At 47.6% G+C, this 27491-nt stretch overlaps 1 protein-coding gene across 3 annotated transcripts in view; it reads left to right on the top strand.

Moving 5' to 3' along the window:
• Positions 1 to 203: 203 nt before the first annotated feature.
• The window catches only part of MOB3A (MOB kinase activator 3A), a 144953-nt gene continuing 117665 nt past the window's right edge, over positions 204 to 27491 (top strand). The window contains exon 1 of one of the 3 annotated variants that reach the window (XM_063914798.1): positions 204 to 428. The gene's annotated coding sequence lies outside the window, so the exon portion shown is untranslated. Of the gene's footprint in view, positions 429 to 604; positions 873 to 27491 lie in introns of those variants that run through there. The other 2 variants (XM_063914797.1, XM_063914799.1) reach the window with 2 other exon arrangements.

A 27491-nucleotide genomic window follows, 5' to 3' on the forward strand; every position in this document is an offset into this window, starting at 1 on the left:
TGCGCATGCGTACTAAGCGGAATTTCACTGCGATGCGATGAAAATTACCGAGCGAACGACTCGGAATGAGGGCCAATGAATGACAGGAAGCTGAGCGTCCCCAAGATCAGAGCTAGGCGTCATTTGCAGCCGCCTAATAGGTCCAGCACTGACGACTACTACTGTTTGTGTACTATTACTAAAGCACTACTTGTAGCATAGCATCCCATCCTGGTAAGGGGCGTGGTTAAGTCACACAGGGGGAGCCGGGCGGAAGCGGCTAGTGGTCACAAATCGTCACTCTCGTGTACGGCGGAAGTAACCGTGTGTGGAGGAGCGTGTCTGGCTGTGAGGGAGAGCGACCGCAGCATCCCGGACCGCTACCGGTGAGTGTTTGTTGGTGGGAAATCGAACGCACAGCGAAGACGCCGCAGCCGCCGGTTATACAGGTAGGCGCAGCAGCGGGACCGGGAACAGTGACCGGAGCGAGCGCTCTCCGTTTTCGGGTGGACTGTGCGCAAGAGTGGTTCCGGGTGTATCCGGGTCTCCGTACCTACAGGGTGGGGACTCGTAAGAGTGTCCGTCCTTCCGGCACCGCATCCCCCTCCTGTTACTGTAAGGGCCGGGGGCAGTGCCGGGGCTACTGGATAATGTGTTTGTCTTCGTGAAAGCCGTCAGAGCCTCCTGTTGCCCGTCCTGAGTGCACAGAGCCGCCCGGCTAAGGGCAGGTCGAAGACCGGTACTGAGTTACAGGCAGCCCATGCTGCTTCCTGTGACACTACTGCGCGCACAAAGTGGAGATTTTTTTATTTTATTTGTACAAGTATTTGGGGTAGAATAGCCTACAGTGTGGGAGTGTTACACACTCGCAGCTTCTCATTTGGTTCAAATGTGTAAGTACCAGCATGCTGTAGCGGGGCGTGCTGGGACTTTTGGTTCCTTCCATAGCATATATAACCCCAGATAGTGGCTACTTTCCTCTCATCTGTTTACTGCTTGCTGCTATTTTTGTGTACATTTGTGGAAGAATTCTGGTACAGATATGATCATATGTCCAGTTCTTGTTACTGCAATGCCTCCTCTTTAGAACAGAGCTGTCTCATATCCTGCTGTGTTTCCTGCTGTCACTTTCCTTCCTGTATTGTGTATAAGCGCTGCTGTCTTATTATATTTTATCTGCTACCCGCAGCTTATATTTGTGTCCTCCTTGTGTGAAATTGCACATACTAAAACCTATATCCTCTAGCAATGTAATGTGAATTTGCTAGTAGTCATTAAATGATCCTGCCAGTTCTACCTAAAGTTTTTGTCCAGACACCTTGTCACAAGGAAATCATGGAGCACTGACCAGGTTAGTGTAAACGTTCAAGTTCACACGAGTTAAGTTGATCTTTGTAGTCTTTTTCTAAACAAAATACAATCTTTGGTTATGCTGGCCAACAGCCTGATATTTCAGTGTCTTGGGTGTAGTGCCTGAGCTCTTCACAAGTAATATTTGGTAAACCCAGTTAGAAAGTGATGGCTATAGAGCTGGGTGTCATGTCATATTGTTTAACATATCTATCAACAGATATTTGCACAATATTCTTGAAAACATTAAGGTGTTTCAAAAGTTCTTATTGCCCCCTCAAGAGGAGAGCAAGCAGAAATAATGGGCACATGTGGCATATGCACCCAATTGTAGTAACAGTTGAATAGCTCAGTTGGGCGCAGGGTGCTCAAAAAAAAAACCCCCACATTGGAATTGCCCACTAATACCCCTTTCAGATAGATAGCAGTTCCACCCGGTAATTTCATGAAACACACGGGTCCTTTTTCTGTGTGCAAGGGTCAACCCGGGTTGAAATTCCTGGAACTTTGACCCGGGAATTTACCCGTGTTAAGGGGGGTACTCACGGGAGAGATGTGTGCTGAGCGATCTTAACACAGACCGCTCAGCACACATCTCTCACCCCGCTCAGCACAGCGCGATGTGCTGAGCGAGGGGGAAAGCCGACGGGGGGCCGCTCACTTCACACAACGGTGAAGTGAGCGACTCGCTAGATTGAGCCTGCATGCAGGCTCAATCTAGCATCGGCGATAGCGATGCGCGGGACCGCGCATCGCTATCGCTGGAGGGCATACACACGGCAGATCCGTGCTTAAAATCTAAGCAATCTAGCAAGATTGCTTAGATTTTAAGCACGGATCTCTCCGTGTGTACCCCCCTTTAATCTGCAAATGACCTAAATTCTTGGCCCGGTAATTTGCTTGTCTGTGTGAAAGGTAGGGGGAAGGGGGGTCAGGCAGGTCCCGGCAAGATTACCCGGCATTGAAATGCCAGGTAATTGCCGTGACTTTCAGGCTTTTCTGTCTGAAAATGGTATAATTATCTCCTGTATGTCTCTATGGGGGACCCAGGGCAGTTACCGGATAGGGGTGGTCTTCTGTATACCGGCGGTCGGGCTCCCGGCGCTCAGTATACCGGCGCCGGGAGCCCGACCGCCGGCATACCGACACTTATTTTCCCTCGTGGGGGTCCACGACCCCCATAGAGGGAGAATAAAATAGTGTGGCGCGCGTAGCGTGGCGAGCGCAGCGAGCCCGCAAGGGGCTCATTTGCGCTCGCCACACTGTCGGTCAGCCGGCGGTCGGGCTCCCGGCGCCGGTATGCTGGGCGCCGGGAGCCCGACCGCCGGCCAGCCGTAGTGAACCCACCGGATAGATCCCACGCCCCTTCACATGGAGTTAGCTGATGTAGCTACACATCACAGCATTTTACCAGGAGAGGAATCCGTGGAATTTCTCCTCAGCAATGGGCGCTCGCACATGTGTGCTCAGCAGATGGCACATGCATAGTAGCATGCTCAGGGTGTTTCTAGGGAGGAGGGGGCCCGTGTGCAGGCTTCGGCCGGGCCCCCTCCTCTCTAGCCGGCAGCGCTGTGTAGACTCTTGGCACTAGGGTCCCTAGGGGACCCTAGCGCTGTCCCAGAGTCTACAGCGCTTGTGCAGATCTCTGGAAAAATTGTGCGGTGGCCATTTTCCTAGTGTTTTACCTACTGCGCATGTGCAAAACACCGGGAAAATGGCGCCGCACTATTTTCCCAGTGATTTTGCCAGCGCTGCTGCTGTGCCATGGGACTCTGGAAGGTAAGTATGTTTTTCTATTAATGGGTGTGTGGTGTGGGTCCCCCGGGGGCCCATGTACACCGCACACACTGCACCCATTATAAATATGCCAGTGAGCATGCTCCTAAAGGGGAAATGAGGTTTTAATTTATAATACATTGCAGGGATCAGAGTCTCCGGGCCCTGCATGTATTTATTTATTTATATAAATTTGTAAATTATTTAACTTATTGCGGCAATAAATTTGGGTTTAAAATCTGTTAATAAATATGTCCCCTAGTCTGAGAGGCTAGCAGACACATCCTGTCTAATTTTGCCCACTTCAGTGCATCATCAACTAGGACATTGATCCCTGGGTTTATCTGCGTGATCAGCACTTACGGCTGGTTATTCTGTTACTTGTGTTAGCACTAAATAGCATTATCTGCCTTGTGGCTGGCTTTAAAGAATTTTAAAGTGCGAGGAGACAATGAGGGGACATCACAATTAGCTAAGCCTGCCACAAAGTCAGTGAGCTCCCAGTTACCTTCCATTTCTCATCACACTACCCTGTCATGATCACAAATTAGAGTGGAAAGTTCATAGTCTCATCCAGGATGATCACACTAATCTTTCGGAATACCCTGTGAGCTGTAGACAACTGATCACTTCCAAGCCAAGGGTCTCCCTGAGAAACAGATTAAAATTCAATACACTATATCAGTGCCAATAGGCAAACGCATACTTGTTGTATCCTAATTTTATTTTACATAAAATACCACTTTGTAGCTTTACTTGATTATGTTCCCTGCAACTACCCAGTTTATTCTAAAAAAAAATAAAAATGCACATTTCTTCAGCTATCCATAGCAGAAAAAACATTCTCCTATGAATGCAAGCATTTAGTTGCATTGTTTTTGAAAGGCCTTAGTTTTACATGATTTGTTAGGTTGAAAATAAAACCAGTTAACATTTTCAAATTCAGATTGTCCAACAGTTACATATTTTGGACTCGGCCAAGAGGTATTCTATAGAAGGTACAGATACCTGTACTTTGTAAGAAATTCAACCATCCCATTTATAATATCTGTTGGTAAATTTGTTACAAGCACTTCATGTGGTAAGGAATTCTACAGCTTAGCTTCTCTAAAGGGGGGTACTCACGGAGTGATATTCTAAGCAATCTGACTAGATTGCTTAGAATTTGAGCATTATTGCTCCGTGTGTACCCCCTACAGCGATAGCGATGCGCAGCCCCGCGCATCGCTATCGCTGGTGCTAGATTGGCCTGCCGTGCAGGCCAATCTAGCGGGTCGCTGACTTCACCCGATGGGTGAAATGAGCAGGCTCAGCACAGATCGCTGTGCTGAGCGGCGGGAGAGATGTGTGCTGAGCAGTTCGCTCAGCACACATCTCTCCCGCATCGGCCCGTCTATATGGGCCTTTACAATAGAGAAATTGTTGAAATATTAAAACGTTACGCAAGTGGTGATGTCGGTCTCTTTTATACAAGATTTTTTCAGTTGCTGGTGATGTGCCATTGCAGTACACACATTGGCCAGTTCCAGTTTCTGCTACAGTGCAGTTTTCTAGCGTGTATCTGTTATCTGCGTAGCAGAGTTTGATACAGATTGGTAGGATTTGCTGTTAAGGCCAGTACTGACGGGGAGATTTCCCCAGAGATGTGTGCTGAGCGATCTATCAGTGACCGCTCAGCACACCTCCCCCCCCCCCCTTCCCGCTCAGCACAGCGCAATGTGTGCTGAGTGCGGGTGGCGGGGCTGCTCATTTCACCCAGCGGTGAAATGAGCCACCTGTTAGATTGTGCCTGCATGCAGGCCAATATCTAGCACGGCCGATAGCGCTATTGCTGTAGGGGATATACATGGAGAGATTAACTTCTAAGCAGTCTAGTCGGATTGCTTAGAATTTAAGCACTAATCTCTCCATGTGTAACCTCCTTTATGGAATGACGAATTGCATCCATCAAGCTGAATTAAAGGTGTTTTCTCTGACGTCCTAGTGGATGCTGGGAACTCCGTAAGGACCATGGGGAATAGCGGCTCCGCAGGAGACTGGGCACAAAAGTAAAGCTTTAGGACTACCTGGTGTGCACTGGCTCCTCCCCCTATGACCCTCCTCCAAGCCTCAGTTAGATTTTTGTGCCCGGCCGAGAAGGGTGCACACTAGGGGCTCTCCTGAGCTTCTTAGTGAAAGTTTAGGGACTAAGGGGAGAAGAAGCGAACCTGCCTGCTTGCAGCCAGCTTGGGCTTCTTAGGCTACTGGACACCATTAGCTCCAGAGGGACCGAACACAGGCCCAGCCTCGGAGTCCGGTCCCAGAGCCGCGCCGCGGCCCCCTTACAGAGCCAGAAGCAAGAAGAGGTCCGGAAAAATCGGCGGCAGAAGACATCAGTCTTCAACAAGGTAGCGCACAGCACTGCAGCTGTGCGCCATTGCTCCTCAGGCACACTTCACACTCCGGTCACTGAGGGTGCAGGGCGCTAGGGGGGGGCGCCCTGAGCAGCAATGTAAAACACCTTGGCTGGCGAAAATACACCACATATAACCCCCAGGGCTATATGGATGTATTTTAACCCCTGCCAGAATTCACCAAAAAGCGGGAGAAAAGGCCGCCGAGAAGGGGGCGGAGCCTATCTCCTCAGCACACGGGCGCCATTTTCCATCACAGCTCCGCTGGAAGGACGTCTCCCTGACTCTCTCCTGCAGTCCTGCACTACAGAAAGGGTAAAAAAGAGAGGGGGGGCACTAATTTGGCGCAGTTTTGATAATAACAGCAGCTATAAAGGGAAAAGCACGTTATATAGTGGTATTCCTGTCTATATATAGCGCTCTGGTGTGTGCTGGCATACTCTCCCTCTGTCTCCCCAAAGGGCTAGTGGGGTCCTGTCCTCTATCAGAGCATTCCCTGTGTGTGTGCGGTGTGTCGGTACGATTGTGTCGACATGTTTGAGGAGGAAAATGAGATGGAGGCGGAGCAATTGCCTATAATAGAGTTGTCACCCCCTAGGGAGTAGACACCTGAGTGGATGAGCTTATGGAAGGAATTGCGTGACAATGTCAGCTCTTTACGAAAGACAGTTGACGATATGAGACAGCCGGCTACTCAGCTTGTGCCTGTCCAGGGGTCTCAAACGCCATCAGGGGCTCTAAAACGCCCGTTACCTCAGATGGCAGACACAGACACGGATACTGACTCCAGTGTCGACGATGATGAGACAAATGTAACTTCCAGTAGGGCCACACATTACTTGATTGAGGCAATGAAAAATGTTTTGCATATTTCTGATAATACTAGTACCACTAAAAAGGGTATTATGTTTGGTGAGAAAAAACTGCCTGTAGTTTTTCCTGTATCCGAGGAATTAAATGAAGTGTGTGATGAGGTGTGGGTTTCCCCCGATAACAAACTGATAATTCCTAAAAGGTTATTGGCATCATACCCTTTCCCGCCAGAGGATAGGGCACGTTGGGAAACACCCCCTAGGGTGGATAAAGCGCTCACACGCTTGTCTAAACAGGTGGCACTACCCTCTCCTGATACGGCCGCCCTAAAGGAACCTGCCGACAGAAAGCAGGAGAATATCCTAAAATGTATATACACTCACACGGGTGTTATACTGCGACCGGCAATCGCCTCAGCCTGGATGTGCAGTGCTGGGGTGGCGTGGTCGGATTCCCTGACTGAAAATATTGATACCCTAGATAGGGACAGTATATTACTGACTATAGAGCATTTAAAAGATGCATTTTTATATATGCGTGATGCGCAGAGGGATATTTGCCGACTGGCATCAAGAGTTAGCGCGCTGTCCATTTCTGCAAGAAGAGGGTTATGGACGCAGCAGTGGTCAGGTGATGCGGATTCCAAAAGGCACATGGAAGTATTGCCTTATAAGGGGGAGGAGTTATTTGGGGTAGGTCTATCAGACCTGGTAGCCACAGCAACTGCTGGAAAATCCACTTTTTTTACCCCAGGTAGCCTCTCAACATAAGAAGACGCCGTATTATCAGGCGCAGTCCTTTCGGCCCCATAAGGGCAAGCGGGCAAAAGGCTCCTCATTTCTGCCCCGTGGCAGAGGGAGAGGAAAAAGGCTGCAGCAGTATTGCAAGCCATTCACAAGCTGTATTCCCAGCAGGTGATAATCAAGGTACCCCTCCTGCAACAGGGAAAGGGGTATTATTCCACACTGTTTGTGGTACCGAAGCCGGACGACTCGGTGAGACCAATTTTAAATCTAAAATCCTTGAACACTTACATACAGAGGTTCAAATTCAAGATGGAGTCACTCAGAGCAGTGATTGCAAACCTGGAAGAAGGGGATTATATGGTGTCTCTGGACATCAAAGATGCTTACCTACATGTCCCAATTTACCCTTCTCACCAAGGGTACCTCAGGTTTGTGGTACAGAATTGTCACTATCGGTTTCAGACGCTGCCGTTTGGCTTGTCCACGGCACCTCGGGTCTTTACCAAGGTAATGGCCGAAATGATGATACTCCTTCGAAGGAAGGGAGTTTTAGTTATCCCTTACTTGGACGATCTCCTGATAAGGGCAAGATCCAGGGAACAGTTGGAAGTCGGGGTAGCACTATCTCAGATAGTGTTGCGGCAGCACGGTTGGATTCTCAATATTCCAAAATCGCAGCTGATCCCGACGACACGCCTTCTATTCCTAGGGATGATCCTGGACACAGTCCAGAAAAAGGTTTTTCTCCCGGAGGAGAAAGCCAGGGAGTTATCCGAGCTAGTCAGAAATCTCCTAAAACCAGGCCAAGTCTCAGTGCATCAATGCACAAGGGTCCTGGGAAAAATGGTGGCTTCCTACGAAGCAATCCCATTCGGCAGATTCCACGCAAGAACCTTCCAGTGGGATCTGCTAGACAAATGGTCCGGGTCGCATCTTCAGATGCATCAGCGGATAATCTTGTCACCAAAGACAAGGGTGTCTCTCCTGTGGTGGTTGCAGAGTGCTCATCTTCTAGAGGGCCGCAGATTCGGCATTCAGGACTGGGTCCTGGTGACCACGGATGCCAGCCTGAGAGGCTGGGGAGCAGTCACACAGGGAAGAAATTTCCAGGGCTTGTGGTCAAGCCTGGAGACATCACTTCACATAAATATCCTGGAGCTAAGGGCCATCTACAATGCTCTAAGCCTAGCAAGACCTCTGCTTCAAGGTCAGCCGGTGCTGATCCAGTCAGGCAACATCACGGCAGTCGCCCACGTAAACAGACAGGGCGGCACAAGAAGCAGGAGGGCAATGGCAGAAGCTGCAAGGATTCTTCGCTGGGCGGAAAATCATGTGATAGCACTGTCAGCAGTGTTCATTCCGGGAGTGGACAACTAGGAAGCAGACTTCCTCAGCAGGCACGACCTCCACCCGGGAGAGTGGGGACTTCATCCAGAAGTCTTCCACATGATTGTGAACCGTTGGGAAAAACCAAAGGTGGACATGATGGCGTCCCGCCTCAACAAAAAACTAGACAGGTATTGCGCCAGGTCAAGGGACCCTCAGGCAATAGCTGTGGACGCTCTGGTAACACCATGGGTGTACCAGTCAGTGTATGTGTTCCCTCCTCTGCCTCTCATACCCAAGGTACTGAGAATTATAAGACGGAGAGGAGTAAGAACTATACTCGTGGCTCCGGATTGGCCAAGAGGGACTTGGTACCCGGAACTTCAAGAGATGCTCACAGAGGACCCGTGGCCTCTACCTCTAAGAAGGGACCTGCTCCAGCAGGGACCCTGTCTGTTCCAAGACTTACCGCGACTGCGTTTGACGGCATGGCGGTTGAACGCCGGATCCTGAAGGAAAAAGGCATTCCGGATGAAGTCATCCCTACTCTGATCAAAGCCAGGAAGGATGTAACCGCACAACATTATCACCGTATTTGGCGTAAATATGTTGCGTGGTGCGAGGCCAGGAAGGCCCCTACAGAGGAATTTCAACTGGGTCGTTTCCTGCATTTCCTGCAAACAGGACTGTCTATGGGCCTAAAATTAGGGTCCATTAAGGTTCAAATTTCGGCCCTGTCGATTTTCTTCCAGAAAGAACTGGCTTCAGTTCCTGAAGTTCAGACGTTTGTCAAGGGGGTACTGCATATACAGCCTCCTTTTGTGCCTCCAGTGGCACCTTGGGATCTCAATGTAGTTTTGGGGTTCCTAAAATCACATTGGTTTGAACCACTCACCACTGTGGACTTAAAATATCTCACATGGAAAGTGGTAATGCTGTTGGCTTCGGCCAGGCGTGTGTCAGAATTGGCGGCTTTATCCTATAAAAGCCCTTACCTAATTTTTCATACGGACAGGGCAGAATTGAGGACTCGTCCTCAATTTCTCCCTAAGGTTGTTTCAGCGTTTCACCTGAACCAGCCTATTGTGGTACCTGCGGCTACTAGGGACTTGGAGGACTCCAAGTTGCTGGATGTAGTCAGGGCCCTGAAAATATGTTTCCAGGACGGCTGGAGTCAGAAAATCTGACTCGCTGTTTATCCTGTATGCACCCAACAAGCTGGGTGCTCCTGCTTCTAAGCAGACTATTGCTCGTTGGATTTGTAGTACAATTCAGCTTGCACATTCTGTGGCAGGCCTGCCACAGCCTAAATCTGTAAAAGCCCATTCCACAAGGAAGGTGGGCTCATCTTGGGCGGCTGCCCGAGGGGTCTCGGCTTTACAACTTTGCCGAGCAGCTACTTGGTCAGGGGCAAACACGTTTGCTAAATTCTACAAATTTGATACCCTGGCTGAGGAGGACCTGGAGTTCTCTCATTCGGTGCTGCAGAGTCATCCGCACTCTCCCGCCCGTTTGGGAGCTTTGGTATAATCCCCATGGTCCTTACGGAGTTCCCAGCATCCACTAGGACGTCAGAGAAAATAAGAATTTACTTACCGATAATTCTATTTCTCGTAGTCCGTAGTGGATGCTGGGCGCCCATCCCAAGTGCGGATTGTCTGCAATACTTGTACATAGTTGCTGTTACAAAAATCGGGTTTTTGTTGTTGTGAGCCATCTTTTCAGAGGCTCCGCTGTTATCATGCTGTTAACTGGGTTCAGATCACAGGTTGTACGGTGTGATTGGTGTGGCTGGTATGAGTCTTACCTGGGATTCAAAATCCTTCCTTATTGTGTACGCTCGTCCGGGCACAGTATCCTAACTGAGGCTTGGAGGAGGGTCATAGGGGGAGGAGCCAGTGCACACCAGGTAGTCCTAAAGCTTTACTTTTGTGCCCAGTCTCCTGCGGAGCCGCTATTCCCCATGGTCCTTACGGAGTTCCCAGCATCCACTACGGACTACGAGAAATAGAATTATCGGTAAGTAAATTCTTATTTTTTTTTGAAGGGTATAAGCAAAACATCTGTGTTAAGTGCTGCTTCAGGACTAGCCATATTGAAATGTCTAGCCTTGAAAGGTATGAATTACATATAATTATTTAAAATAAGTTTGTTTTAATATTAAAGCTATTTGCTGATATCTACCATACAATTGTAAAGGTACTGTACATTTTACTTTTATGTTGTGCCTGGACATGAGGTTTAGTATATTTGTTTCTGGAGTGTACAAAAAAAGTTAGTGAAGCATCTGTGTGGTGGAAAATTAAATAAAAAAATTGTGCGCTGATAATTCCAGAGTACTATCTCTGTGTCTCTATCTATGTCTGTCTGTCTGTGTGTCTGTCTGTCTGTCTGTCAGCTTTAAAGGAGTTAGTTAACTGGAGACAAAAGTGAAGTGCTGCTGTTTTCAGTGAGAGTATTTTCAATATGTACACACAACCAATTATCTTTTTATTAAAAATATTTATTTTGCTTATTAAAACAAGCTTGCAATTGCTATTAATCATATTTTTGGCTATTTTTTATATATCTACTGCTGGAACTTGTTTGGAAACATTTATTAACAATCAGTGTAGCCATCTGTGGCTTAGTGGATAATACAGGTTGAGTATCCCATATCTGGAATGCTCGGGATCAGGAGCATTCCAGACATGGGATTTTTCCGGATAACAGGTTACCTGTTATGCGGACGGGTCCGGCGTGTTGGTGAAGGGGTCTGCAGGAGTCAGTGGCAAGTCCTGGGAGTCAGCAGCCGGTCTGTGGTGCGTACTGGGAGTCAGAGGCAGTGAGGGAATGGCTGAAAAACCACTCCCCCACCTGTCTGTGATTGGCCGCAGACTCCAGTGACGTCATGATGCCGACCGCGTCATGACGTCACTACAGGACTGAAATATTCCGGTTTTTGGAATATTTCGGTTAACAGGTATCTGGATAACAGATACCTGACCTGTAGTATTTTACATCCGATCTGATGTGCGGTGCCGTGAGCATCTGATTGGAGCTCCTAGATCAGAAGTACTGCACTATAGATATATTGTACCGGCAGCCTTGGCTGGGGTCGCACAGGTTACATCATATGCAAAAGGACTGCATACGATGTATCCTATGCGATCGTGCTGCCAGGCTGTTCAAGGGTGAAGTCGCATAAGTGTATGACCAGCTTTACTGGATCATAAATAAATGTGCCTTGGAACAGCTTTATGAGCTTTTCTCGTTATATTGAATATTACTAATTATCTGTGCTGTGAATTTTTTTTTTAAATTATATTATCTGCTTTTGTCCTGGATACAAGGTAAAAGTTGCCATTAGAGGATAGTTGGAGATTATATATAATCGACAGGTAAAATAAACCTCATAAAATTTAATAGTAATTGGAACCTGTATATCTTGGGTAACTATCAGAATTAAAAAAGAAATGTGAGATGTATATTTCTCTGTGGTAGAGATTGTTTATTTCTAAGCCTGTCTTATTAAATTTTATTTATGTAATTTTTTATGATTTGCTCAATATGGGCTGTGTGTACTTATGTATGTATGTTTGTATAATAGTTTTAATATAAAGATAATTGGTTTTGTGTACGTATTGAAGGTACTCTCTCTGATAACAGCAGCGCTTCACTTTTGTTTGTATCTGTGTGGTAGACCCATGTTATCACATGTTTTGCTATTTTCTTGCTTGATCTCCCACTGATAATGCAAGTAGGGAGGCCAATCCCGGGATCGGCGGGATCCCGGGATTTGGGCCCAAAAATGCCGGGATTTGAATATCCAATCCCGGGATTCACGAGATTACACTGCGCATGTGCGGGAGGGAGTGTGTGTAAGTAATACTACATACAATTAGGCGGGCGGCAGCCATAGACTAACGCTGAATGCGGCGGCGAGGCGAGGTCCATGGAGCAGTTGTTGGTCGGAGTAGCACTATCTCGGGAAGTGCTACAACAGCACGGATGGATTCTATACATTCCAAAGTCACAGCTGGTTCCTACCACACGCCTGCTGTTCCTGGGGATGGTTCTAGACACAGAACAGAAAAAAGTGTTTCTCCCGCAGGAGAAAGCCAAGGAGCTGTCATCTCTAGTCAGAGACCTCCTGAAACCAAAACAGGTATCGGTGCATCACTGCACATGAGTCCTGGGAAAAATGGTAGCTTCTTACGAAGCAAAATTCCATTCGGCAGGTTCCATGCAAGAACTTTTCAGTGGGACCTCTTGGACAAGTGGTCGGAATCGCATCTTCAGATGCATCGGCTGATAACCCTGTCTCCAAGGACCAGGGTATCTCTACTGTGGTGGCTGCAGAGTGCTCATCTTCAAGAGGGCCGCAGATTCGGCATACAGGACTGGGTCCTGGTAACCATGGATGCCAACCTTCGAGGCTGGGGGGCAGTCACACAGGGAAGAAATTTCCAAGGACTTTGGTCAAGTCAGGAGTCGTCCCTACACATAAATATTCTGGAACTGAGGGCCATTTACAATGCCCTAAGTCTGGCAAGGCCTCTGCTTCAAAACCAGCCGGTACTGATCCAATCAGACAACATCACGGCAGTCGCCCATGTAAACCGACAGGGCGGCACAAGAAGCAGGATGGCGATGGCAGAAGCCACAAGGATTCTCCGATGGGCGGAAAATCACGTCTAAAAAACTAGATATTGCGCCAGGTCAAGGGACCCTCAGGCAATAGCTGTGGACGCTCTAGTGACACCGTGGGTGTACCAGTCGGTTTATGTATTCCCTCCTCTGCCTCTCATACCAAAGGTACTGAGAATAATAAGAAAACGAGGAGTAAGAACGATACTCGTGGTTCCGGATGGGCCAAGAAGAGCTTGGTACCCAGAACTTCAAGAAATAATATCAGAGGACCCATGGCCTCTACTGCTCAGACAGGATCTGCTACAGCAGGGGCCCTGTCTGTTCCAAGACTTACCGCGGCTGCGTTGGACGGCATGGCGGTTGAATTCCGGATCCTAAAGCAAAAGGGCATTCCGGAGGAAGTCATTCCTACGCTGATAAAAGCCAGGAAAGAAGTAACCGCAAACAATTATCACCGTATTTGGCGAAAATATGTTGCGTGGTGTGAGGCCAGGAAGGCCCCAACAGAGGAATTTCAGCTGGGTCGTTTTCTGCACTTCCTACAGTCAGGAGTGACTATGGGCCTAAATTTGGGTTCCATTAAGGTCCAGATTTCGGCTCTGTCGATTTTCTTCCAGAAAGAACTGGCTTCACTGCCTGGAGTTCAGACATTTGTAAAGGGAGTGCTACATATTCAGCCCCTTTTTTGTGCCTTCTGTGGCACCTTGGGATCTCAACGTGGTGTTGAGTTTCTTAAAATCACATTGGTTTGAGCCACTTAAAACTGTGGATTTGAAATATCTCACGTGGAAAGTGGTCATGTTATTGGCCTTGGCTTCGGCCAGGCGTGTGTCAGAATTGACGGCTTTGTCATGTAAAAGCCCTTATCTGATTTTCCATATGGATAGGGCAGAATTGAGGACTCGTCCCCAGTTTCTTCCTAAGGTGGTATCAGCTTTTCACTTGAACCAACCTATTGTAGTGCCTGCGGCTACTAGGGACTTGGAAGATTCCAAGTTACTGGACGTAGTCAGGGCCTTAAAAATTTATATTTCCAGGACGGCTGGAGTCGGGAAAACTGACTCGTTTTTTATCTTGTAGGCACCCAACAAAATAGGTGCTCCTGCTTCTAAGCAGACTATTGCTCGCTGAATTTGTAACACAATTCAGCTGGTGCATTCTGCGGCTGGATTGCCGCATCCTAAATCAGTAACAGCCCATTCCACGAGGAAAGTGGGCTCATCTTGGGCGGCTGCCCGAGGGGTCTCGGCTTTACAACTTTGCCGAGCTGCAACTTGGTCAGGGGCAAACACGTTTGCTAAATTCTACAAATTTGATACCCTGGCTGAGGAGGACCTTGAGTTCTCTCATTCGGTGCTGCATAGTCATCCGCACTCTCCCGCCCGTTTGGGAGCTTTGGTATAATCCCCATGGTCCTTACGGAGTTCCCAGCATCCACTAGGACGTCAGAGAAAATAAGATTTTACTCACCGGTAAATCTATTTCTCGTAGTCCGTAGTGGATGCTGGGCGCCCATCCCAAGTGCGGATTGTCTGCAATACTTGTATATAGTTATTGCCTAACTAAAGGGTTATTGTTGAGCCATCTGTTGAGAGGCTCAGTTATATTTCATACTGTTAACTGGGTATAGTATCACGAGTTATACGGTGTGATTGGTGTGGCTGGTATGAGTCTTACCCGGGATTCAAAATCCTTCCTTATTGTGTCAGCTCTTCCGGGCACAGTATCCTAACTGAGGTCTGGAGGAGGGGCATAGTGGGAAGAGCCAGTGCACACCAGATAGTACCTAATCTTTCTTTTAGAGTGCCCAGTCTCCTGCGGAGCCCGTCTATTCCCCATGGTCCTTACGGAGTTCCCAGCATCCACTACGGACTACGAGAAATAGATTTACTGGTGAGTAAAATCTTATTTTTTCTGGATTGTGTACATGACTTTGCTGTTGCATCAATCAGTATATATACAATAAATCAGGGGTCATTGCCCCCAACCGCAAAATGTAATAAAATGAGACTTGCATAAAAACTGACCTGTGTGTGGTGTTTAGGTTCATGATTATGCTTTGTTATTTTTGAGCCGAAGAGCCAAACGTTTGCATACTTTTAGGATGAAAATGTATGAATGATCAACAGTGTATGTTCATCATAACTGATACGATGCACAATCAATGCCTTTCATTCTCATCAGGGCGATTCTCCATGATGCATGGGACAGCTAAACAAATTCAAACAACATACTTCTTCAAAATACCAAGATTTTAGTGGGTCTTAAGTTATAGGGTAAGGCATTGCTACTAAGCAATTAAGTTTTCATATAACAATTTCTTTACAGACCAGTTTAAAAATGAAAAGCGTGTGATGCATGGGACTTTATGTTCACTTTCTGGAGAATCGCCCATCAGTGTGATATGGCACAGCCTCTTAATACTAAAATAGACGTGGTATTTTAATGATTTCTTAATAGAAGAGTATGAATTGTCTGCATACTAGAAATATTTGATAAGCACTTTTTGAGCAACACTAATGCTATACAAAATTAATATATTACAGCAACTAGTATGGCATGAATAACACATTAGAAACGCCATAACTCCATAATGGGACAGTACAGATGGGGTAATGTTTAGCATTACTGCCTCACAGCTCTGAGGTCATGGATTTGATTCCCACCATGGCCCTAACTGTGTGGAGTTTGTATATTCTCCCCGTACTTGTGTGGGTTTCCCACAATCCAAAAATATACTGGTAGGTTAATTGGAACCCAACAAAATGAACCCTAGCGTGAATGTGTGTGTTTGTGTGTGTACATGTGGTAGGGAATATAGATTGTAAACTCCACTGGGGCTGGGACTAATGTAAATAGCCAAATAGTCTTTGTAAAGTGCTGCGGAATATGTGCTATATAAATAACTGGTAATAAATAATATAATTAAAGATATTCAGCCTATTCTAATGATTGTATATAAATCTATTGACTGTATGCTGTGTTGGTCTTCTTGGACTGTCTTGACAATGACCCTTAGGGGTTAAAACGTCGACTTGTGATATCTACCCTGCTGAATTAATAAAGCCTCCATCTTTTTCTTATACTGGTTAGTGCCCTCATTTGGCCCAGGTGACCATAACTATTGCGCGCGCTCTCTATTTATCTAGATATAACTAGGTGATTCATTGCGCCCTACGGGCGCTTTTCACATCGTTGTAAGGGGCTACACCCCCTTAACCTTTTCACGCCCTTGTGGCGTACAATATTTGTATTATATGGAGTATTACCTCCAATCATAATTGTATGAGTGGTTAAATATTGCACAGACAAAGGGTGTGTGATGGTTAAGGGCTCATATCCCCTTGCAGCGGCATGAACAGCGCACGCAGGGCCTGATGAATCACCTAATAGGTGCCGCGGATGACGGGGGCGGGGTGCCACAGGTGGGGAGGGGCGGGTGAGTTGGTGCCACGGGTGGGGAGGGGCGAGTGCCACGGGAGGGGGTCCAGAGCCACCATGGGTGCGGGGGGTGCTGCGGGTGGGGGAGGGGGTCAGGAGCCACCACAGGTGGTGGAGGGTAGGTTTGGGGGTGCTGCGGATAGGGCCCGGAGGAGGTACTGAGAGTGGGGGAGGGGCAGGGGCAGGAAATGCTTTTCCTGCTTCTCCTCCTGGAAGCAGCTAAGCTGCTGTCTTCCCTTTGGCAGTGGCTCTTCCGGAGACTTGTGCAGCAGCCAGTCACTGTTGTTAGCGCCGGTGTCCCAACTAGTGATGAGCGGGTTCGGTTTCTCGGAAACCGAACCCCCCCCCCGAACTTCACCCTTTTTACACGGGTCCGAGGCATACTCTGATTCTCCCGTATGGCTCGGTTAACCCGAGCGCGCCCGAACGTCATCCCGCTGTCGGATTCTCGCGAGATTCGGATTCTATATAAGCAGCCGCGCGTCGCCGCCATTTTCACTCGTGCATTGGAAATGTTAGGGAGAGGACGTGGCTGGCGTCCTCTCCTTGTATTGTTGATGCAAATATTTGTGCTTGCTTTACTTATTGCTTAATTGTGGGGACTGGGGAGCAGCTGTATATTAATATAGGAGGAGTACAGTGCAGAGTTTTGCTGATCAGTGACCACCAGTTTTATCCGTTCTCTGCATGAAAAAAACGCTCCTTATCTGTGCTCAGTGTGCTGCATATATCTGTGCTCATACTGCTTAATTGTGGGGACTGGGGAGCAGCTGTATTATATAGCAGGAGTACAGTGCAGAGTTTTGCTGACCAGTGACCACCAGTATACGTTGTCTGCCTGAAAAACACTCCATATCTGTGCTGCATTGTAGACAGTATATAGTAGGAGTACAGTGCATAATTTTGCTGACCACCAGTATATAATATATAGGAGTACGGTACAGAAGGCCACTGCTGTACCTACCTCTGTGTCGTCAAGTATACTATCCATCCATACCTGTGGTGCATTTCAGTTTTGCACAGTTTGCTGACCACCAGTATATAATATATAGCATTACGGTACAGTAGGCCACTGCTGTACCTACCTCTGTGTCGTCAAGTATACTATCCATCTACATTCCATACCTGTGGTGCATTTTAGTTTTGCAGTTTGCTGACACAGTGACCACCAGTATACTATATATAGCAGTACGGTACGGAAGGCCACTGCTCTACCTACCTCTGTGTTGTCAAGTATACTATCCATCCATACCTGTGGTGCATTTCAGTTGTGCGCAGTATATATAGTAGTAGGCCATTGCTATTGATACTGGCATATAATTCCACACATTAAAAAATGGAGAACAAAAATGTGGAGGTTAAAATAGGGAAAGATCAAGATCCACTTCCACCTCGTGCTGAGGCTGCTGCCACTAGTCATGGCCGAGACGATGAAATGCCATCAACGTCGTCTGCCAAGGCCGATGCCCAATGTCATAGTAGAGAGCATGTAAAATCCAAAAAACAAAAGTTCAGTAAAATGACCCAAAAATCTAAATTAAAAGCGTCTGTCGAGAAGCGTAAACTTGCCAATATGCCATTTACGACACGGAGTGGCAAGGAACGGCTGAGGCCCTGGCCTATGTTCATGGCTAGTGGTTCAGCTTCACATGAGGATGGAAGCACTCATCCTCTCGCTAGAAAAATGAAAAGACTTAAGCTGGCAAAAGCACAGCAAAGAACTGTGCGTTCTTCTAAATCACAAATACCCAAGGAGAGTCCAATTGTGTTGGTTGCGATGCCTGACCTTCCCAACACTGGACGGGAAGTGCTTGCGCCTTCCACCATTTGCACGCCCCCTGCAAGTGCTGGAAGGAGCACCCGCAGTCCAGTTCCTGATAGTCAAATTGAAGATGTCACTGTTGAAGTACACCAGGATGAGGATATGGGTGTTGCTGGCGCTGGGGAGGAAATTGACAAGGAGGATTCTGATGGTGAGGTGGTTTGTTTAAGTCAGGCACCCGGGGAGACACCTGTTGTCCGTGGGACGAATATGGCCATTGACATGCCTGGTCAAAATACAAAAAAAATCAGCTCTTCGGTGTGGAATTATTTCAACACAAATGCGGACAACAGGTGTCAAGCCGTGTGTTGCCTTTGTCAAGCTGTAATAAGTAGGGGTAAGGACGTTAACCACCTCGGAACATCCTCCCTTATACGTCACCTGCAGCGCATTCATCATAAGTCAGTGACAAGTTCAAAAACTTTGGATGACAGCGGAAGCAGTCCACTGACCACTAAATCCCTTCCTCTTGTAACCAAGCTCCTGCAAACCACACCACCAACTCCCTCAGTGTCAATTTCCTCCTTACCCAGGAAAGCCAATAGTCCTGCAGGCCATGTCACTGGCAAGTCTGACGAGTCCTCTCCTGCCTGGGATTCCTCCGATGCATCCTTGAGTGTAACGCCTACTGCTGCTGGCGCTGCTGTTGTTGCTGCTGGGAGTCGATCGTCATCCCAGAGGGGAAGTCGGAAGACCACTTGTACTACTTCCAGTAAGCAATTGACTGTCCAACAGTCCTTTGCGAGGAAGATGAAATATCACAGCAGTCATCCTGCTGCAAAGCGGATAACTCAGGCCTTGGCAGCCTGGGCGGTGAGAAACGTGGTTCCGGTATCCACCGTTAATTCAGAGGCAACTAGAGACTTGTTTGAGGTACTGTGTCCCTGGTACCAAATACCATCTAGGTTCCATTTCTCTAGGCGATACCGAAAATGTACACAGACCTCAGAAAAAGAGTCACCAGTGTCCTAAAAAATGCAGTTGTACCCAATGTCCACTTAACCACGGACATGTGGACAAGTGGAGCAGGGCAGACTCAGGACTATATGACTGTGATAGCCCACTGGGTAGATGTATTGCCTCCCGCAGCAAGAACAGCAGCGGCGGCACCAGTAGCAGCATCTCGCAAACACCAACTCGTTCCTAGGCAGGCTACGCTTTGTATCACCGCTTTCCAGAAGAGGCACACAGCTGACAACCTCTTACGGAAACTGAGGAAGATCATCCCAGAATGGCTTACCCCAATTGGACTCTCCTGGGGATTTGTGACATCGGACAACGCCAGCAATATTGTGCGTGCATTACATCTGGGCAAATTCCAGCACGTCCCATGTTTTGCACATACATTGAATTTGGTGGTGCAGAATTATTTAAAAAACGACAGGGGCGTGCAAGAGATGCTATCAGTGGCCCGAAGAATTGCGGGCCACTTTCGGCATTCAGCCACCGCGTGCCGAAGACTGGAGCACCACCAAACATTCCTGAACCTGCCCTGCCATCATCTGAAGCAAGAGGTGGTAACGAGGTGGAATTCAACCCTCTATATGCTTCGGAGGATGGAGGAGCAGCAAAAGGCCATTCAAGCCTATACATCTGCCCACGATATAGGCAAAGGAGGGGGAATGCACCTGACTCAAGCGCAGTGGAGAATGATTTCAACGTTGTGCAAGGTTCTGCAACCCTTTGAACTTGCCACACGTGAAGTCAGTTCAGACACTGCCAGCCTGAGTCAGGTCATTCCCCTCATCAAGCTTTTGCAGAAGAAGCTGGAGACATTGAAGGAGGAGCTAAAACAGAGCGATTCCGCTAGGCATGTGGGACTTGTGGATGGAGCCCTTAATTCGCTTAACCAGGATTCACGGGTGGTCAATCTGTTGAAATCAGAGCACTACATTTTGGCCACCGTGCTCGATCCTAGATTTAAAACCTACGTTGTATCTCTCTTTCCGGCAGACACAAGTCTGCAGAGGTTCAAAGACCTGCTGGTGAGAAAATTGTCAAGTCAAGCGGAACGTGACCCGTCAACATCTCCTCCTTCACATTCTCCCGCAACTGGGGGTGCGAGGAAAAGGCTAAGAATTCCGAGCCCACCCGCTGGCGGTGATGCAGGGCAGTCTGGAGCGAGTGCTGACATCTGGTCCGGACTGAAGGACCTGCCAACGATTACTGACATGTCGTCTACTGTCACTGCATATGATTCTCTCACCATTGAAAGAATGGTGGAGGATTATATGAGTGACTGCATCCAAGTAGGCACGTCAGACAGTCCGTACGTATACTGGCAGGAAAAAGAGGCAATTTGGAGGCCCTTGCACAAACTGGCTTTATTCTAGCTAAGTTGCCCTCCCTCCAGTGTGTACTCCGAAAGAGTGTTTAGTGCCGCCGCTCACCTTGTCAGCAATCGGCGTACGAGGTTACTTCCAGAAAATGTGGAGAAGATGATGTTCATCAAAATGAATTATAATCCATTCCTCCGTGGAGACATTCACCAGCAGCAATTGCCTCCAGAAAGTACACAGGGACCTGAGATGGTGGATTCCAGTGGGGACGAATTAATAATCTGTGAGGAGGGGGATGTACACAGTGAAAGGGGTGAGGAATCGGAGGATGATGATGAGGTGGACATCTTGCCTCTGTAGAGCCAGTTTGTGCAAGGAGAGATTGATTGCTTCTTTTTTTGGTGGGGGCCCAAACCAACCAGTCATTTCAGTCACAGTCGTGTGGCAGACCCTGTCGCTGAAATGATGGGTTCGTTAAAGTGTGCATGTCCTGTTTATACAACATAAGGGTGGGTGGGAGGGCCCAAGGACAATTCCATCTTGCACCTCTTTTTTCTTTCATTTTTCTTTGCTTCATGTGCTGTTTGGGGACAATTTCTTTGAAGTGCCATCCTGTCTGACACTGCAGTGCCACTCCTAGATTGGCCAGGTGTTTGTGTCGGCCACTTGGGTCACTTAGCTTAGTCACACAGCTACCTCATTGCTCCTCTTTTTTCTTTGCATCATGTGCTGTTTGGGGACAATTTTTTTAATCTGCCATCCTGTCTGACACTGCAGTGCCACTCCTAGATGGGCCAGGTGTTTGTGTCGGCCACTTGGGTCGCTTAGCTTAGCCATCCAGCGACCTCGATGCAAATTTTAGGACTAAAAATAATATTGTGAGGTGTTCAGAATAGCCTTAAAATGAGTGTAAATTATGGTTATTGAGGTTAATAATACTATGGGATCAAAATTACCCCCAAATTCTATGATTTAAGCTGTTTTTTAGGGTTTTTTGTAAAAAAAAAAAACCGAATCCAAAACACACCCGAATCCAACAAAAAAATTTCAGGGAGGTTTTGCCAAAACACGTCCGAATCCAAAACACGGCCGCGGAACCGAATCCAAAACCAAAACCCGAAAAATGTCCGGTGCACATCACTAGAAACGTGCCGCATTACAGGGAAGAATATGCACTCAATAAACAGCAGGCCTTAGCGCTGGAATGCTTTGGCGCTAAGGGCTGCTGGGAGGTGTAGTTTATCTAGTATTGTCTACTTCCCTGTAATGCGGTGCGTTGGGACACTGGCGCTAACAATAGTGACTGGCTGGCAGAACTGACTGACTCACTGAATCAATGTAAAAGGTGAGAGTGCTGTGCAGTGTCAGTGACACTGCACTACACAGCACTGTCACCTTTTACATTGATTCAGCGTCCAGACATTATGCAATATCACCCACTCGATCCGTTACATTAGCTATCTCGGGGCTTACAGGCCGGCAGCCCAGGTGCTATGTTGCGAAGTCAGGCGAACTGGGCGCGGCTGTGGCAGGGAGGCACTTCTGTGACATCATGCTCAGAGAGTATGCGGCGCAGGGAGGGCTATGAAAGCCTTCCGCTACGGCGCTTTCATACACATCTATGGCCACAGCAGCTTTTGTTCCACCTGCACCGCGGCTAGGAGTGGGGATTGTTGATGCCGGAGTGGGCAGGTGGACTGGCAGCAGGACATAGGGGGAAAAAATCCTTTTACTGCAGTGTCTTATCTACAGCGCAGAGATTGCTTCACACCCTCCAACTGTACCTTTTTGGCAGTACCTTTTTTTTTTTATGGTCTACCGATTTTTGGCTCTCCAAACTTCCATTCAAAGTATAGGAAAAGTGACGTGGCCACGCCCCCTTTTCAAATATGTACTGATTTTTATGTGTAAATTGTTGGAGGGTATGTTGCTGCAGATGCAGTGGGCCTATTTTGAGGTGTGCACCTGGAGCATCATCCCCATTGTTAATCCTGCTCTGGGAACACACAGCAGCCCAAGGGCAGAGCCTCCCATTGTATGTAACCTGTGTGGGAGGGTGATTCTCGCCCAATCAGCTGTGGACTGGGGGTGATAGACCTGCTGCTAACCCAATGAGAGCTCCTAGCCATGGCCAGCGTTATGCGCACAGTCAGAGTGAAGAGCTGGGCTATTATATAGGAGATTTATTTATTTATTTTCTACATCTGTATCTCCTCCTTTTAAAATTTTTTATTAATGCTTTGTAATTACATTTATTGAGGAAAGTTTCTAATTGTAACTATGTTTAATACATGTATATGTGATGCTTCTTAATTGGCCTGGATTAGTCATGTGACCGGAACACTCCAGTATAAATCCCTGTTCGAGATTCATAATGGCACTTCTTGATACTGGGGATAGTAATCCCAGAAACTCGTTGAAGCCATTCAATTTAAGCGGGAACGTTGCTCAGATACAATCTAAACATCCCAGTCTGCAGCTAGGACGTGTCCGCACCCTCTACGTATCCCATCCTTGCTATGGCTTTGTTCGGATTATTAAATTCTTGTGGACTTCATTCCTCTGACAACGTTTCATCTTTATTGAAAGGAACCACGTGAAGTTAAGATACCTTTACGGGCACTTGAGACAGAACCTATAAGTAAGTGTTACTGCAAGGGGTCTTATGAGTCCTGGCAACGGAATGTGTATAATACCATGTAAAGACACTTTTCAGTAAGAACTGTGAGTGTCTTTCTGAGAGTATGGGAGGACCTGTTTCTGGACCGTACCCAGAACCATCGTCTTTAGGAGTATTTGAACCTTTGGAGCGCTGGTCTTTTAGCTCATTTCATTATCTATAGACTAATCTTTGGAGTGTAAAGGGTGGACTCCTTGCGTAAAGGACCAGTTGCTTAGATTGATGTGAGCGTTAGGCTGTTAATTCCATTCATTTGTTGCCTTCTGTTACTACCAAATATTTCAGATTTTGACTCCTCAGTCCAGAGCACCTGCTCCAGTTTTTCTGCACCCTAGTTCCTATGTTTTCGTGCATAATTGAGTCACTTGGCCTTGTTTTCATTCTGACGGTATGGCTTTTTGGGCACATTTCTTCCATGAAGACCACTTCTGGCTAGACTTCTCCAAACAGTAGATGTGTGTACCTGGGTCCCACTGGTTTCTGACAGTTCTGAGCTGATGGCACTATTGGACATCTTCTAAATTTCCAAGGGAAGTAAGCTTGATGTGTCATTCATCTGATGCACTAAGTTTGCCTGGCCGACCACTGCGTCTACAGACCACAATGTTGCCTGTTTCTTTGTGCTTCAATGCTGAGAAATACAGGCAGGTACTTATCAATCATGCAACGCCATCAAGAAGGTGTCTTGATCGGCTCCAAATTTATTCTGCAGCAGGATGACCTCAAACGTACAGCCAGTGTCCTAAAGAATAATCTAAAGCATAAAGAAGAGCAGGGAGTCCTGGAACTGATGATATTGCCCCTACAGAGCCCTGATCTGAACATCGAGTCCGTCTAGGATTACATGACGAGATAAAATGATTTGAGCAAAGCAAGATCTGCGGTTAGTGCTCCAGGTTGTTTGGATCAACCTCCCTGCATAGTTCCTTCAAAAAACTACCTAGAAGAATTGATGCTGTTTTGAAGGCAAAGGGTGGTCACACCAAATACTGATTTGATTTAGATTTATCTTCTGTTCATCCACTTTGCATTTTGTTACTTGATAAAAATAACACTTCTATCTTTGACAGTATTTTTACTTTGCAGCCTTTTTTCCACACCTGCCTAGATCTTTTGCACAGTACTGTGTGCGTGTATGTGTGTTAATTATATTTATTTTCTAGAGTCTGCTTTACCTTATGTTTCATGTCATTGTATATAAAAAATGTTATTATGACCCCCCCTCAATGTACAGCATTGATAATAATCGTGTGCAAATTGCTTTTGTTTTTGAAGGAGGCTCTTAAATTACCACATCTAAGCATTGTAAGGGCTGAAACACACTACCCGGTTTTCCCCGGATGGCAAAAAGCCGGACAAACTTTGTCCGGCTTTTTGCCATCAGGCAGAGTCTTTCACGCACAACGGTTTTGAGCTGTGTGTAATGCTGTGCGCATGAGCAGCAGCAGACACGGCTTGTAGAAAAAACGTTGTCTGTGAAAGCTCCCCTTCACACACACGGTCCACTGCCTTCAAAGACTGCCCGGCCCTTCCAGTGGATATTTCCGGCTGCAACCCGGCAGCCGGGCTGGGGCCGTGCCGTCTGAAAGGACCCTACCCCTCACACTGTTAATTACTTTCCCGGCCGGCAGAAGCCGGAGTGTGTGTTTCAGCCCTTTAGAAGCCGATTTTGAAATTACCTCATGCCTGTATGAGGTTTCATAATCTATTATTTGAGAATGGGAAAGATTTCCTAAGACGCTTGTAGAGATTGTAGTCAGAGAAAGTGTAAATTTTTTATATTGTTTTACAAATCTTTTCTTTTCTTTTTTTTTTCTTTGACGTCCTAGTGGATGCTGGGAACTCCGAAAGGACCATGGGGAATAGCGGCTCCGCAGGAGACTGGGCACAACTAAAGAAAGCTTTTAGGTCACCTGGTGTGCACTGGCTCCTCCCACTATGACCCTTCTCCAAGCCTCAGTTAGATTTTGTGCCCGGCCGAGGTTGGATGCACACTAGGGGCTCTCCTGAGCTTCTAAAAAAGTATATAATTAGGTTTTTTATTTTACAGTGAGACCTGCTGGCAACAGGCTCACTGCAGCGAGGGACTAAGGGGAGAAGAAGCGAACCTACCTGCTTGCAGCTAGCTTGGGCTTCTTAGGCTACTGGACACCATTAGCTCCAGAGGGATCGACCGCATGGAACTGGCCTTGGTGTTCGGTCCCGGAGCCGCGCCGCCGTCCCCCTTACAGAGCCAGAAGCAAGAAGAGGTCCGGAAAATCGGCGGCAGAAGACATCAGTCTTCACCAAGGTAGCGCACAGCACTGCAGCTGTGCGCCATTGCTCCTCATACACACTTCTCACTCTGGTCACTGAGGGTGCAGGGCGCTAGGGGGGGGCGCCCTGAGCAGCAATGAAAACACCTTGGCTGGCAAAAATACCACAATATATAGCCCCAGAGGCTATATATGTGATAATTACCCCTGCCAGAATCCATAAAAAAGCGGGAGAATAGTCCGCGAAAAAGGGGCGGAGCTATCTCCTTCAGCACACTGGCGCCATTTCTCCCTCACAGCTCCGCTGGAAGGAAGCTCCCTGGCTCTCCCCTGCAGTCTACACTACAGAAAAGGGTAAAAAAGAGAGGGGGGGCACTAAATTTAGGCGCAGTTTATATAACAGCAGCTATAGGGGACATAATTCAGTTAGTCCCTGCATTATATAGCGCTCTGGTGTGTGCTGGCATACTCTCACTCTGTCTCCCCAAAGGGCTTTTGTGGGTCCTGTCCTCTGTTAGAGCATTCCCTGTGTGTGTGCGGTGTGTCGGTACGGCTGTGTCGACATGTTTGATGAGGATAATGATGTGGAGGCGGAGCAGATGACTATAGAAGGGATGTCACCCCCTGCGGGGCAGACACCTGAGTGGATGGACTTAGGGAAGGAATTGCGTGCACGTGTCGACTCCTTACACAAAAAATTTGACGACATGCCAAATGCGGGACAGCCGGCTTCTCAGCTCGTGCCTGTCCAGGCGTCTCAAAGGCCATCGGGGGCTCTAAAACGCCCGCTACCTCAGATGGCAGACGCGGATGTCGAGGCGTCTCAAAGGCCATCGGGGGCTCTAAAACGCCCGCTACCTCAGATGGCAGACGCGGATGTCGACACGGATACTGACACCAGTGTCGACGATGATGAGTCTAGTCTAATGTCCACTAAGGCCATTCGTTGCATGATTGAAGCAATGAAAGAGGTGTTACAAATTTCTGATATAAACCCAGGTACCACTAAAAAGGGTATTATATTTGGGGAGAAAAAACTACCCGTAGTTTTTCCCCCATCAGAAGAATTAAATGAAGTGTGTGAAGAAGCGTGGGCTTTCCCTGATAAATGATTGGTAATCTCTAAGAAGTTACTAATGGCGTTCCCTTTCCCGCCAGAGGATAGGTCACGTTGGGAGACACCCCCTAGGGTGGATAAAGCGCTCACACGTTTGTCTAAAAAGGTGGCACTACCGTCTCCGGATACGGCCGCCCTCAAGGAACCTGCTGATAAAAAGCAGGAGGCGATCCTGAAGTCTGTATATACACACTCAGGCATTATACTTAGACCAGCTATTGCGTCAGCATGGATGTGCAGTGCTGCCGCTGCGTGGTCAGATTCCCTGTCAGAAAATATTGACACCCTAGACAGGGACACTATTCTGCTAACCATAGAGCATATAAAAGACTCAGTCTTATACATGAGAGATGCACAGAGGGAGATCTGCCGGCTGGCATCTAAAATAAGTGCATTGTCCATTTCTGCTAGGAGAGGCTTATGGACTCGCCAGTGGACAGGGGATGCAGATTCAAAAAGGCACATGGAAGTTTTGCCTTATAAGGGTGAGGAGTTATTTGGGGATGGTCTCTCGGACCTAGTTTCCACAGCAACTAAAAAGGCGCCGTTTTTTCAGGTACAGTCCTTTCGGACTCAGAAAAACAGGCGTGGAAAAGGCGGGTCCTTTCTGTCCAGAGGCAGAGGTAGGGGAAAAAGGCTGCAACAAACAGCAGGTTCCCAGGAGTAAAAGTCCTCCCCCGCTTCTTCCAAGTCCGCCACATGACGGTGGGGCTCCACAGGCGGAGCCAGGTACGGTGGGGGGCCGCTTCAAAAATTTCAGCGATCAGTGGGCTCGCTCACAGGTGGATCCCTGGATCCTGCAAATAGTATCTCAAGGGTACAAACTGGAATTCGAGGCGTCTCCACCCCACCGGTTCCTAAAATCTGCCTTGCCGATTACTC

Source organism: Pseudophryne corroboree, chromosome 1 (genome assembly GCF_028390025.1).
Source record: "Pseudophryne corroboree isolate aPseCor3 chromosome 1, aPseCor3.hap2, whole genome shotgun sequence".
NCBI classification, from domain to species: domain Eukaryota; kingdom Metazoa; phylum Chordata; class Amphibia; order Anura; family Myobatrachidae; genus Pseudophryne; species Pseudophryne corroboree.